General features: G+C 35.0%; 1 protein-coding gene across 1 annotated transcript in view; it reads right to left on the reverse strand.

Moving 5' to 3' along the window:
* Positions 1-14,111, reverse strand: part of COL24A1 (collagen type XXIV alpha 1 chain) — a 404,395-nt gene that overhangs the window by 47,340 nt on the left and 342,944 nt on the right. The gene's annotated exons all lie outside the window — the stretch shown is intronic.

Raw genomic sequence — 14,111 nt, forward strand, 5'->3', positions numbered from 1 at the left:
TGGTCAGGTTTGAGAGTTATCCTGGGCTTCTTTCCCAAATAAGTGAAATATTTAAGTCATGTTTTACCTACCTAAAGTCTCTAATTATAGTTAATATAATGGTCTGAGGTATTTAAAATGAAAATACTGAGGCAGTACAGTCTCTCAGTACCTTCTGACTTAAATAGCCTAGGTGTAACGTATGTTCATTGTATTCTAACTTTCTGTATTATATTTGGGTGTGCATGACAACTCTAATAACTGATTAATGTTTCCTTAAGAAAAAAATTCTATGGATATTAACCAGACTTTCTGTGGTGATCATTTTCTCAATATATACACATATTGAATCATTATGTTGTATACCTAAAACCAATATAAGCTCTATGTCACTCATATCGCAATTAAAATTTAAAAAGTTTAAAAACTTTTTTTTTAGAGTTTCTGAGTGGTTCATTTGTTAGCCCAGCAAGGAAAGTCACTTACTGACATGACTTAAATCATGTACCCAAAGTAAACTTGTTTAAGATTCAGTTAGCCTTTTGGCAAGAACAATGGCCTGAAATGTTGAAGACATTGGAGCAGCATCAATAAGCAATTTAAAAACAAGGTAAATGCTTTGGAATGGTTTTCCTTGCCTCTTGATGAACTGACAGATGTTAGCATTACAACTCAGTTGTTTATTTGGGGAGTCAATGCTGTGTTAAAATGACTAAAGAATTAACGTATATGAACAGTCTGTAATTGACTATAGGTGAGGAAATTTTCAAAGAAATTAAAGCACTAAATCAGTACAACCTCAAATGGAATCGGCTAAAATGTGATAAAACTGATAGCAAAGCATCGGAAGAATATTTACTGGACAAATTTACAAAAATTGTGAAAATGTACAGTACTTAAAGCTAGGGATATTCATTTTATTATTCACCATCAGTTACACTGAGGAAAATACTTGAATCTAGCATGTATTGTTGAACAAGTAGTGTCAACAGTGAACTCCATTGACTCTTGCAAACTTCATCCATTCTGTGATTTTTTTGTGTGAAAATAGAACCTGAATATCCTCATTTTCCCTATCACAAGGCAATTTGATGGCTTGGCAGGGATAAAGTTTTACTGAGCTATTTTGAGACCAAGATTGAAATTGTTTTGAATGAGAAGAACCATCCTCAACGTCTATTATTGAATAATGAGTGACTTCAGATATTAGATTTTGCTACAGACCCTATAATGTTTATCAATGAATTCAACCTAAAATTACAAGGCAAGGAAATGCCTATTTGTGAAGCATGTACTGTGGTAAAGTCATTTCTTTTTAAGTAATGTCTATGCCCAACATGGGGCTCAAACTCACAATTCAAAGATCAAGAGTCACATGTTCTCACCAGCTGAGTCAGCCAGCCGCCCCGTGTGGTAAAGTTATTTTGATGACAGTTAATGTTCAAATCACAAGTAATGTGAAGCAACTTTTATATATTTCCTATTGGTGCAAAGATTTAAAACAGTAAGTGAGACCGTCATTTCCATATAAATTTGTAGTGGGTAGATTTTCTGAGCTCAACTACTGCCAGTAGCATTTTTTAGCAGTAGAGGCAAGAAATTTGTGGACTTCAAAATCCATTTAACTGTGCAGCTGAGAAGTTTTCACCTAAAGTCCAATTGGATATGAATAATATGCAATGTAATGACATAATAGAAGGCAAATATCAAGAGAAGATTCTAACAGAATTTTATAAATTCCTTCCAAGCAATGAATAGGCACAGTTAAAATCATATGTTTGTGACTTTGGTAGTACCTATCTGTGTGAAAAGAATTTTCAAAGATGAAGTATGTAAAACATGCAAAATCTCATTATAGGTCAGCATTAACAAATAAAAAGAAAATTCTGATGATATGGAACTGTAATAAGCTAAATGTTATCTCCCTCCCACAAATAATTCCATTTTTTCTCATTACTAGAATTGTATTACCAACAAAAAGTTGTGCTAAATTTTATTTTGAATTGCATGAAGAAAAACTTACTGAAAATCTATTTTATCTTTTGTTGCATAAGTTCTTAAATAAAACCCTTAATTTTGCCTCTTGCCTTGCAAAGCCTAAAATAGTTACCAATATTTACAGAAAACATTTGTTGACCTTTGTTCTAGATGACCACTACTTTCTCAGTTGATTCCTGGGATACTAAATTGGGTTGTGCAATCATTCTTTCATGCATTCAGCAAAAAATTGATGATGATATAGAATATCATCTATGTGAAAGGAAGGTACCATGGGAAGCCATATGGGGAATACAAATATAAATATGTTTTTGTTTTCAAGGAGTTTAACATTAAGTGAAAAGGATAAAATGTAATTATATAAACAGTTATAATAAATACAGAAATATTTTAAAAATTGCCAGATGAGAAGAGAGATAGAAAGCAAATTCTAGAGAGGTTCTGAATAGGGGAAATTACTTTTGGTGCTGATCAAAACAGGAATTACTGATAAAGTAGAGTAGAACTGGATCATAAGATAAAGATATTGCCCTTAAAGTTACAAATGTAATAGGAAAGATGATTTGCTAAAGAGAGTATTCCTGTAGAAGGCCTGGTTGGGAGAATAGGATTTAAAGATAAAGCCAATTTTGAATATAATACTAAAGTATTTTTCCTTTTTTCTCCAAGTTATTTCCTCCAAATTATATCATCACATATCTTTTTATTTTCTTACTTACAGTGAATAATTCAACATGGTTAAAGAATTACCTTTTCTATGTAGATTTTCTTCATGATCACAAAACTCACTGTAGTAATGAATGTAAATGTATTCTATATCACTACGTGCCATGTACTAGCTGGACACATATACAGAGATGCCTACAGAGTATAGGTTCATATTCCTAGGTTGATCTTTAACCTTTTTTTTCCCAATCTACATTAGCCATTTTCTCTCTCATCATTTCTCTACATTAGTGGTTCTTGATATATGTAAGCAACCATTATGAAGACAAAATAGGGGAAGAGAGAGAGAAGGAGAGAAGGGGAGTAAGTGAGAAAAGAGAGGGAGAGAGGGGAGGTAGAGACAAAGAGACAGAAAGAGAGATGGAGAGAGAGAGGAAGGTGGGGCAGAGAGAACATGTACACACACACACACACACACACACACACAGAGAGAGAGAGAGAGAGAGAGAGAGAGAGAGAGATCCACATTGTAGACTTAAGTTTCAGGTGGTTATATGGTTCTTACATATTGCTTGCACCTTAACCTAAGTGCACTTATCTCTATTTCCTTCCCCTTGTCACATGAATTTGAGGACCCTGGATGCATGTAATCTATCCTATTTCTTTCCCCCTGCCACACAAATCCTGGATTCAGGACTTGGTGTCATTTAAAAAAATTTTTTTAAATCTTTATTTATTTTTGAGAGAGAGACAGCTGAGCAGGGAAAGAACAAAGACAGGGAGACACAGAATCCGAAGCAGGCCCCAGGCTCTGAGCTGTCAGCACAGAGCCTGATGTGGGGCTCAAACTCACAAACTGTGAGATTATGACCTGAGCCGAAGTCGGACGCTCAACCAACTGAGCCACCCAGGTGCCCCGGGACTTGATGCCATTTTAGAACACATTAATGCAAATGAAAGCAAATCCAGTCAGTCACCTGAGACCTTGAGATAAAATTTCAAAATGTTTAGTGAAGACGTAGGTGTCATACCAATGGCCAGGCGTCTAATAGAAATAAGACTTTATAGAAAAGGCAAGTCTCAAAAACAAATTTTGATGAATAGTGCCCTCCCCACGAAAAACAAAAAAAGGTGAAAAATGTAAAGAAACCAATGGCCTGCAGAGAAAGCAGATTCTAAAAGGTCATACAAAAGATGTCAGGAAGGGTATGTAAGCAAGGAAAAAAAATCATACAGACTTAGGTTAATATATAGACTTAGGTCCAGTGTTAAACTAGGTGAAATGTAAGGATTTTTTTTAAGTGGATTGTCTTGCAAAGCTGTGAATAGCCTATCCTTGGATGTATTATAGAAGTAATAGATGCCACAGGGAGAGGATATCATATGACAGATTACCCTAGACAATTTGAGGATACCTCAACATTCCAAAATTCTGAAATATTAGCACTTTACTTGTAATTTTAGGCAATTTTTAAGACCTTTATTTGCTAACAGTAAAAAAAAAATGTATCTTTTGGGTAATGCATGGACAGTGGACATTCAGACACTGCTGAACGCTCCTGAAGTCAATAGGTATTTTTAGCTGAGAATAAAAAGGACCCTAGAACTAGTCCGCAGGGTTAACTGAAAACTAGAAACTTTACTTGCAGTGCTATCACATATTTAGCACAGCACAATGACTATGTTCCAAGTCATTTACTGTTCATGTTGGTTTCTTAGAGAGAAATTTGAGGATAGTAGCAGAGTGTTCTGTACAAAGTTCCAAACAATGTTTCATACAAGTAGAGAACAAATATTTCTTATGAACACAAAGATGGATGAGTAATTTTGCTTTCAAGAGAAACAGATGCTTATGCCTAGGCATTCTTTCCAATGTCTTCCAAATGATTTAACACCAATAAGCAAAGAGTAAGTCATTCTGAGTGAATTTTAAAATGTAAACAAAACCACAATTAATTTGTTCACAGATGATGAAACCAATAAACTCTGGAGGAAGTGTCAATTTTGATTGGACTGAAACCAATGACTGCTTAATCCTTGATATTCTAAAGAAACAAGCACTTGGGTCAGTAATCAACAACAATAACATCAGCCACAAGAGTTACTTCTTATTGTCTTCTATGTATCAGAAACTGTTATGGTAATATGGTTGTATTGTTTTATTTAATCGATGTCAGTTAAGAAAAGAAGAGGGATTCCGTGTCTTTTACTTTGACTTCCCTGTGGGGAAAGGAAAGAGTAGTTTACGTATACATTTGCCTTCAATCTGGAATTGAATGGAAAGATCTGGAAAGGAAAATGGAGTTATCTGCACACATTAGAAGGACAGAGAGAGAGGAAGATTTTGGAACAGTGATGACTGGTTTGTATATAACAGTGAAACATCACAGAGAATGTCCCTAGGTCTCTTAATTTAGTTGTCTTAATCTCATTAGGATTGAAACAACTATATTAAGAAATAAGTAAGAAAGAAATAAAATTTGCTAAAGACAGGCAACAATAGAAATCCACATTTTAAAGTAGATTAACAAAGGGGTGCCATCTTTAAAACTATGTTGAATGAAAAGATAAATATTTTTAATGTTAATTTTATTGATTTCTCAACAAAAGAATAATAAATTTAAAGTGACACTAAACTTCAGATTAGTTGATGTTTTCCTTTAAAGTAGCACCTTGAAAATTACTAAAAAGTTTTTTTCTTTCCCTACAGCCAAGCATTCTTTGTGTTCCTAGCATTATGTTTATGTAGTTATTTATTGTGTGAGAAAATAGCAATTAAAATTAATTTGCTTTCTATAGAACAAAAAAATAAGTATGATGCCCTGAATTTTTTTGCATTATTAGGCAACATAAGTACTGCATTTTTTGTTTAAGCCAGCAAATCAATGAGTTAATAAAAGTAATGCTTTGCTTCCTTTACTCCAAGCAACTAAAAACACTTCTGTTTAAGTAAGAATTTCTCATTTTATTTGGTTTACTAAATATATCCCTCCTAGGAAAGAATTGGCTGTTTAAAAAATATGGGATAGGAATTATTAGGTGATTATATGCAAGGCTACATTATATCTAAATAATGTAGCATTCATAACATTTTCCTTCAGTGCCAGTCATAAGTAATGCGGCCAAAGGCTGGAAATAAGATTTATGAATGAGCTGTATACTACAGTTGGGAGATAACTTTAGTTTTGAATCTCTAAACATATTAAAGCTTATGGAACTTGGAGCAGAGTTGAGACAAGTCAGGTTAGCTTCACTTAGGTCTATTCTCAAGAGTATACAAAACTAACTCTTGTTCAGCCTTAATGAATGTAGGCATTTCAACATTGTATTACCTCACAGAAATTATTCACACTTTTCCATTAGAACAACTGGTGGTTTGTCAGTCTTGTAAAATGGACAGTGCAAATGTCACTCTAATATTGGGCAAAATTAATGTATCTTACGAAATCTCCTTTACTCAGCTCAGAACGTATAATCACAGGACTAACAAGGACTGAAAGAAGTTATTTCATTTATGCTTTGGCTCTTAGACATGTCTAGGCTCACACTACTATGAAGAAATAAATGTCCATCTTTTATTTCAAAAATAACAAATCTATACCCATACTATTTTATTTGATCCTCAGAATCCTGTGAACATGCCGATTCTTTCCTGACTGCAGGTTTTTCCATTTTGATTCCTTCACATAGCGTGTTCTTCCTTCATTCTGTATATACCTGGCTCAGTTTTCTGAAGGGATATATAGTATAAATATACCCCAGTATGACTTCCTCAGTGAGGCCTCCACTGTCTACTCCATCTATAATCTACTTCCCACATGTTCTATTTCAAAACCCTATTTATTTCTTTCATAGAACTTAGCACAATTTAGAATTGCCTGATTTGTTTATGTATGGACTACTACTCAATTACTGGGCTGATCCATATTGCATTATGAATTGTTTTTAGGTCTAAAATGGTCAAGTGTCAGAAGTTTCTTGCTGTTTCATGTGTGTTTCATGAAGGCAATTCTTTGTCCATCTTGTTCACTGCTCTATTCTCTAACTCCTAGCTCATATTAAGCACTAAACAAATATTTTTGAATGAATGAATGTTTGCTTAACCACGAATATCTATTACTATGGAAAGATGATAATAGCTCAATAATAGACATTCACATAGAATGTCTCATTTGATACTCAGAAAAACCATATGAATCAAGTATTTTTGTATTGCTGGTATAGATGATGCTTAAGACATTAAGTAGGTGACACACCCTAACTTTATTCGGGTCTCCGAAGTCATGGTTATTATGCAAAGAATATTCATTCTTCAAATATTTACTGAGCTCCTTCTATAGGCCCGACACTGCTAAGTGCTAGGGATGCAAAGATGAATAAAACACAATCCCCATTCTACAGGAGTTTGCAATCTTTTGGGGGCAGAAAGATGTGAAGATATGTAATCAGCAGCCATATGATCCATCCTCTGATGGAAGCAGTGTATACAGTATACATAAGTTCAGAGGAGGGAGGCTTAACTCTGACTGAAGAATCCAAAGAAGAGTGTCTGAAGGAGGCAACCATTCAATTAAGTCCTAAAAGAGCAAGAAATTATTCATCCTAAAGTCAGAGAGAAAGATGGAAGAGCTTTCCAAGCAAGCAGAAGACAAAAATTGCATGTACAAAGGCATTAAAGTAGGAAAATATGCAGAATTTGGAGGAATGTCTAAGTAATTAAGCATATCTGAAGGGGCACAGTATAGTGGTTAAGGACATAGGTAGGCTCTGAATCTACATTGCCTGATTTTGAATTCTGGCTCTATTATTTGTTGTCCGTGTGACCTCAGGCAAGTTACTTAGTCTCTTGGAGTCTCACCTTCCTATTCTGTAACCTGGAGATAATAGCTCTACCTACTTAATGGTTTTTTTGTGAGGATTAAAAAACTTCATACATATTCAGCACCTTGAATAGTGCCTCGCACATGCTAAGTGTTTAATAATTGTTAGCCGCCATTATGACTGAAATGCACAGCAAATGTGAGGAGAAAAGTGGACTATAACACTGGAAATGTAAACAGAAGCCAGATCATGAAGGATCAACATTCCAAGAAGACTATGAACTTTATTGGATTGAGAGTCATTGGAGACTCAACTAGGAACATTACATCCTTTAGCAAATCTTTCATTTTGTTGCTAATAAGCAGCCAAACAGACTGTGTTTTGTCTGCTCTGGAAGAGTTCCTAATGAGCAGTTAATGGGCCAAAACAAGCAGCAGGGGGAATAGAGAGAAAGTAGCAATCAGGATAAACCATAATTGGAAATCACCCTCTTAATAATCAAGAGTTGACAGGATCTGCTGATGGTATGTTTCTTTCTCCAAAATACTGTGAAGAAAGAAATGTATCTTCTTAGAAACAGAAGTTTCTCTAGTGTGACTAGCTCACAGGCTAGAGAACACACCAGATGGGTGGCAGGGCTGCTGGTGTTCTTTAACAGAGGCTTCCATGGTGGTCTTCCTACTCTGTGCTTGGATTATGAGTGGGCTGATGAAGTGTGTTTTTCCTTCCTATACTGGGCACAATCCACAAGTGGAAAACTTAAGACTTTCGATGTTCTTTTAGGACAAGCATCTCATTTTATACAACACTTAAGCCTATGTTCACCTGACAAAGTGCAAAGTCAAGATTGAAAGGCCTTGACTTGTCTTAAGTCAAGATGCTACTTTTGTTTCTTTCCCTCTTTTCCAATAACCAATTTTATAAGTTGCAGCAATAAAAAAATAAAACGACCGGTAAGCCTTCATTTTGATGACAAATAGATTTATGATCTTTGCAGGGAAAAGTTGTTTTCCTTTTTCATAAATGATTGAGGCACTACTGAAGTCCAACGCAATGAAAACAGCATGGTAGACTCATTTACTACAGATGTGCTAAATTGACGAGTCTCAAAACACTCATTTCTACAGAAGGAAATTCACACAGGCAACTGTGAGTCTCCCCAATACTATCCTTTAGTTATAGTCACATGACCTTGGAAAAACACCGAAACTGCGGAGTGAATATGCCAAGAATTCTTTAACTCCTTGGCCACATCAAAAAAAAAAAAAAAAAAAAAGAAAGAACATTGTTTAGGAAAATCAGGCAGTTGCATAATGCTAGAAATCCCAGAATAAATATTTTTCTCAGTGGAAAAATCCAGCAGCCTTTAAAGGTAAGCCAAGAAACACCACGGTGCCATGATTTAAAAAAATAAAATAAAAATTACAAAAAAAGACCAATGGAAAGATGTCCTTATCCGTTGTTGAAAATATTCCAGGGAATATGCTAGTATTTAAAGACTGTGTTACTATCTCTTAAGTAGTTTTTCTACTGCCACAGTAAGTTTCAGAAATAATTACTTAGAAATCATTTCACCTAATGACCAGTTTGGCCATTGTTACCTAATGTCATTGAACAGACCAGTTCCTTATAAAAACTATTATTCTGATTTCATATCATATATTCTACAGGGAGCCGAAATACAGAAAAATTTTCTGTATTCTTAAATACCAATGGCATGTGTAAACCTTGGGGCTTTATTTAAAGGGGATTCCTCAAGGGAAAGTTAATTTTGTTTTTATTTTGATGGCTACAAAACATTTCAATATTTATGACATTCTGATATTCAAAGTATGCATGTGAAATTTTTCTTATTCTTTGCAAATGCTAAAAAGTAGGAGATGATGAATTATGATCAGATACCTAATTGCTTACTAATAGCAATAGCAGATACCATTCAGCTTCATGGATTTGGGAGGTATACAACATTATTGTAATTCATTTCAACTCCTTTCATCATAAGATTCCATGAGGTTTTTATACAAGTCATGTATAAAGGGACATGTGGCTCTGAATCTGTTTTTTAAAAATGACTTCCTAATTAGAAGTGGAATAGCTTACAAAGTGGAGCTAGAATATGCATGTTTTATTACCTAATTCATACTCAGATTCTCCTTGCTCCTCATTATGTCTTCAGCGTCTCCATATCTACTAGGTCTATCTAGCATTTAAATGTGGTTAAGCTTCTCTCACTTAAAAATAACTTCTACTGTAATTTCAGTTTCATCTCTAGTTATTGCCCTCCTTTCTCTTTCAGGGCCAAATTTCTCCATTGAATTGTCTGAATATCTTGATTTCCTCACTGTCCACTCTCCTCAAGCACTGCAATCCTATTTCTGCATCCCCCGCATCAGATCAAATGGCTATATGCTGATGTTACCGATGATCTCCATATACTAAAGTATAGTGGTTATAATTTTATCTTTTTAGATTTTGGTACTAGTCAGTGTCTGTATTTGCAAATACCAGAAACTAATCCTGGATAATTTAAACAGAAAATTTACTGAAAAGGTACTGAGTAGCTCATAGGCAAATCCAGAAAGCCAGGTTCAGAAAATGCATAGAATTGAAGGAAGTTTAGGTAGCCAGAATTTGGATACTGCAGAGGGCATTACCGCAGCTTGCCAGACATGGACTCCAGTCACCCCTGGAACCTGAGTGCTATTGGGGTTACTGCCACTGCCACTAGAGTAGAATTCTCTACTATCCCTGCTTCTGCGTATCACTAACTCCCCAGCCAAAGGGCTAGCTGGACATGACTGATTGGTTAGGCCTAGGTCATAGGCCTGTGTCCTTGTTTCAAGGAGGAAATGGGAAGTGAAAATCTAGAATCTGACTTCTGTAGAAGGTGCCCTCCCCCCACCAAGACTCAAAAAGGGAGTAAACATAAACATTTATAAACACAAGATGGGGTTAAAATGCTGAGTAGCCAAAAAACCAAAAAAATAAAATTAATAAAACACATGTCCATCACAATCTCTCAGGATTATTAGATCTAGTTGATGACTTTTTCCTTGAAATATTTTTTTTCCTGAGTTTCTATGACATTACATTCTTTTTCTCCTATTACGATCACTGCATTTCAGTCTCCTTTGTAGTCTCCTCTTCCTTCTTTACCTGATTTCTAAATGATAGAAATCCTTACAGCTCAGTACCAGACCTTCTTTCCATCGTTTATTTAATATTTGTATTTTTCTTCATTTGTTCCCCAAATCTATTCACTGTCACTTCTCTATCTTGCTGTTTGTCCTGGGAATTTGACCTTCATGGACTGTTATCATCTGGGTTCCCTTGTCCTCTCTTCACTTTCAGTTGGGGCTGGCCAATGGGGTACATATCTCTAGGATATTAGAGGAGAAAGGAGTACCATATTTATTTCTTCCATTTCCTCCTGGCTTTGACATTCTGTCAGTGGCTAGGTTACGTTCAAATACAGCTCCCGTAAGGTGCCCCTTTTCCCACAGCTCCAGCCCTCAGCTTGGCTCTCGACTTGACATTATTTCTTTCCTTTAACCTTTCAGGTCTAAGGACAGTAACCACATCCTACTGTTGATAGTCTCTGGATTCTCCCAACATCCCTTACTGGCTGTCTTAACCCTTTCTTCATTTCTGTAAATATTTTTTTCAAAATTCAAAAGTAGAGTATTTCATCTACTTTCTAACATGACTCTGATTAAGTACATTTCTATATGCTGATGACTCTCACACTTATATCTGACATTTTCTCTGAGCTCTAGGCCAGAATATCTAATTGCCTAAATGTCATAACGTTACCCATAAAATTTGGGCTTCCTTCACTGTTTGCTTTTTTTCATGATGGGCAGTATAATGCACCAAGTTAGGAACTTGCACAAGTTAGAAATTTGGAAGTTATCCTTGACATCCCTCTCCTTCCCTTACCTCCCTTAACCAAATATCAAGTACTGTAAAAACTACCTCCAAAATACCACTAAATCCACCCACTTCTTTCCATTTCACTTCACTAGTCTAGTGCAAACCATGAAGATATGCAGCCTGAAATCTTGCAATAAATAGTCTTCTTATTAGTTGCCTGTATCTATGCTTGCCCCTTTCAATCTATTTTCCATAATGAAGCCAGAGCGAGTCCTCTAAAAATGGAAAATTGGGATGATGTCCCTCCTAACCTCAACAGGGTACTAGTATCTTCAGAATGTTCAATATCCTTAACGTGTCCTTCAACATTCACATGATGTGGCTCTTGTGTACTTCAATGGCATCAAACTGTATCAGCATACATCTTGTTCACTAAACTTTAGCCATAATTGCTAATGTTCTAGTTTTTCAAACACACTATGTTCTTCCTAACTTTGTATATGCTGTCATCTCTGCATAGAATGTTTCTTTCGGGCTTTCCTCACTCACAGTAATCATTCCTAATTTATTAACTCCTACTTATTCTTCAGTGTCATCTCTCTCTTTCTCCCTACCCTCTCATATGAAGCCACTTTACTGACATAAAGTAAATTGCAAAGTACATAATTTGATAAGTCAGCATAAAAGATTTCACACATTTGTGAAACCATCATCACAATCAAGATAATATATCTGCTCCCTCCCCCAAAAGCGTTCCTTTGGTAAGCCCTCTTTCTCATACCTCTAGCACTCCCATCTACAGGATACCCCCGATTTGCTTTCTGTCACTACAGATTAGTTTGCAATTTTTAGGATTTTACATAAGTAGAATCATACAGTATGTGCCCTTTTTTGTCTCTTTTTCTTCACTCAGCATATATATTTTGAGATTCACTCATGCTATAGCATGTGTCAGTAGCTCATTCTTTTTATTGCAAACTAATATTTCATTGTACATACATACCACAATTTGTTTAGCCAGAGACCTCTTGAAGAACATTTGGGTTATTTCCAGTTTAGGGTTATTACAAAGATAAGTGCTATGAATATTCATGGACAAGTTTTTGTGCAGATACATGTTTTCATTTCTTTTGGCTAAGAGAGAAAGGCTGGGTCATATGATAAGTATGTTTAATGTTTTAAGACTGCAAATGTATAGGTAATTGATGTCTTAATGGTATCTGATCAATGAACATGGTATATATGCCACTTATTTAGCTCTACTTTAACTTTTGTCAGAAATGTTTTATAGTTTTCAGCATATAGATTTGCACATTTTTGTGGTCATGTTATCCCATTTTGGCACTATTGTCACTACTGTTTTTTAAATGTTACTTTCTGATTGTTCATTGTTAGTATATAGAAATACAATTGAAATTTGTATACTGATCTAACAACCTGCAACTCTGGTAAATTTACTTATTTTTTTCTTGTAGAGTCTTAAAGATTTTCTACATAGATGATAATGTTGTCTATGAATAGAGTTTTATTTCTTCCATTTTACTTGTTTTTATTACCCTCACTAGAACCTTACTTAATTGATTAGAACCTCCAGTACAGTGTTGAATTTGTCATACATATGTGAGATATCTGTAGAAATATGAGGCCTCAATGGTTAGTCTCACAAATACCTACACTGGAAATACTTTTTGGAGGAAGTACTGAAATAATAATAGAAACAAATTCAGGAGATTCTATAAGGGATATTGAAAGTAATAGTGATCAAATAGCTTGATTATTACTCAAAAAAGAAGCAATGTAAATAAAAAGAGAAAGTAAATGCATAAAAACTAAAAGTAAAAATCAAGGCAATATCAAAAAGTGATGAAGGCAAAGAGTAGTTTATAGAGACAAAGGGAAATGAGAGGACATAAAAGTGCTTGTTTTGTTAGAAATACAGATAGTGATACATTTAACAAATCAATACAGTTAATACATACCAAGATATACATATTTGGTTCTTAAGTTCAGTGCAACTGGTACAAAACATCAATCAAAAAAGAAAGGGCAACTTTTATTTTATTTTTGAAAAATGTTTATTTATTTTTGAGAGAGAGACAGAGTACAAGTCGGGGGTGGGTAGAGAGAGGGAGACACAATCCCAAGCAGACTCCAGGCTCTGAGCTGTCATCACAGAGCCCGACGTGGGGCTCGAACCCATGGACCGGGAGATCATGACTTGAGCGGAAGTCAGATGCTTAACCAACTGAGCCACCCAGGCACCCCAAGAAAGGGCAATTTTTAAACCAGCAAAAGAAAATTTAGTGTATAGAAATCAGGAAAGAAAAAAAAGAAGACAGAAAAGAAATAAGACAGTATAAGACAAGGAAAAGACAGAATTAAGATGGCAAATATTCTTAACGGAGAAATTTTAGATGCATTCTCTAAGATCTGTGCAGTAGAAGAATGTCCCCTATTGCTACTACTGTTTAACATAGTATTGAAGGTCCCTACCAACTTATGTGGAAGGAAAAAGAAGTGAATGTAAGGAAAGAGATCAATCTGCCATTATTTGAAGGTGGTATTATCTGTCTTAAAAATCCAATAGAAACAAAAGCAAATTATTAGAAATTAAAAAAAATCCAGTTGTACAGAATATAACCTGAATTAGTGACATTCTTTAAACAAGTAATAACTAACTAGAAAATAAAATAAAAAATAATACACAAAGTCTTTATTAAGAAGCAATACTCCATATTGATAAGGGCAAAGAATATGGAGTTAGGCTGTCTTTT

This window comes from Panthera leo, chromosome C1 (assembly GCF_018350215.1).
Source record: "Panthera leo isolate Ple1 chromosome C1, P.leo_Ple1_pat1.1, whole genome shotgun sequence".
NCBI lineage: Eukaryota > Metazoa > Chordata > Mammalia > Carnivora > Felidae > Panthera > Panthera leo.